This window comes from Priapulus caudatus, unplaced genomic scaffold (assembly GCF_000485595.1).
Source record: "Priapulus caudatus unplaced genomic scaffold, Priapulus_caudatus-5.0.1 Scaffold1581, whole genome shotgun sequence".
NCBI classification, from domain to species: domain Eukaryota; kingdom Metazoa; phylum Priapulida; class Priapulimorpha; order Priapulimorphida; family Priapulidae; genus Priapulus; species Priapulus caudatus.
This window is the reverse complement of record NW_014578642.1, coordinates 37,452-38,870: the sequence shown is the minus strand read 5'-3', so window position 1 is coordinate 38,870 and position 1,419 is coordinate 37,452. Positions and strand designations below refer to the sequence as shown.

Here is a 1,419-nt window from a genome sequence, read left to right as displayed (position 1 = left end):
CACACACACTCACGCGCATGCACGCACGCGCACACAGACACGCACGCACGAACACGCACACATACACACAGAAACTGGGAGTTCTTGTGTAAAGAACACATTATAACTCATTGTCTCAAGTACACGAGGAATATGCAGTGACGCTCAACTGTGTCTTAACATACAGTCCAAACCCCACATCTCAAATCAACCGACTTCCGAATTCTAAATAACCATAAAGGTTTCATTCTGATTTATCATCACATGCGTAACCCCATATACTCCCTGTACACCCGTCCAAGCCTACCACGCTCCATAATCACACGATGAAACATTTCCCCACGAGTTTTCAAGCTCTTTCTAGCAATATCGAGCCTAAATTCGAGCACCTCGCTAGTTGAGCAACAGATCTATGGCAAGGATACATCCTGACTTGTCCATTGCGAGTACCGATGGCTAGCAGCTTAAGCATTGGGTCATAGGCCATCGCGCTCGGTCGATGCGGGAAGCCATGGCGCACCGTCTGAAACACGTGAACAGCTGTATGCGCCGGACACTAGCGTCACTTGGATACTAAACCCTAACAACGCATCATTCGTAGACGCATCATCCAATCACTCGGCAATGTGCCATGAACACGTTACACAAGAGCACAACAGAAGAATACCAGTACTTAGAAGTCTACGTAGAATACATAATGATATATGCATAAAGTAAAGAGCTAATAATATATAATTATTTATATTTGGTATTATGATTATATATTTATATTTGTATATAGCTTTTAACCATGGTTACTTCTTTATTGATAACTTTAGTATGTGTGTGTGTGTGTGTGTGTGTGTGTGTGCGTATGGGGCTAATATATGGCTTTTATTAGTTATAGGGTATAGTTAATAATAATATATAATTATTTATTTTTGGTATTATGATTATATATTTATATTTGTATATAGCTTTTAACCATGGTTACTTCTTTATTGATAACTTTAGTATGTAATTCATAATTCAATATTAATGTGTTGGTGTTTGCGTATTTGTTTGCTTATTTTTTTATTTATTAACATTTGTCATATGTTATGATTTGGCATTTTAAGTGGGAGAAGAAATTAACAATAGTGCACTAACACTGGACTTCACCAATCCCGCATGTGCTTCCTCACAACTGGTTGGTGGTAAAGGTATGCAACTGGCCCAACTGACCCAACTAACTGGCAAGGTACGTGTAAATACCGAGACATCTTGGTCTGGATTGTGACTGCCCATATCGTAATTTTTATCGCAGTTAAGAAGGGAAGGGTTAACTAGTGTGGCAGTCAAACATTGAAAAATGCTGTTATATACGATCAAGAACTCATCATAATGAGTTATATTGTACCGTGTTCCTATCATGATGTGCGGGAACCCAAGTATATATATATATATATATATATATATATA

General features: G+C 38.3%; 1 long non-coding RNA gene across 1 annotated transcript in view; it reads right to left on the bottom strand.

The window, feature by feature from the left end:
• Positions 1-382: 382 nt before the first annotated feature.
• Positions 383-1,419, bottom strand: part of LOC106817064 — a 2,330-nt gene continuing 1,293 nt past the window's right edge. Inside the window, exon 3 of the long non-coding RNA XR_001394989.1 lies at positions 383-502. This is a non-coding gene — a long non-coding RNA (uncharacterized LOC106817064). The remainder of the gene's footprint in view (positions 503-1,419) is intronic.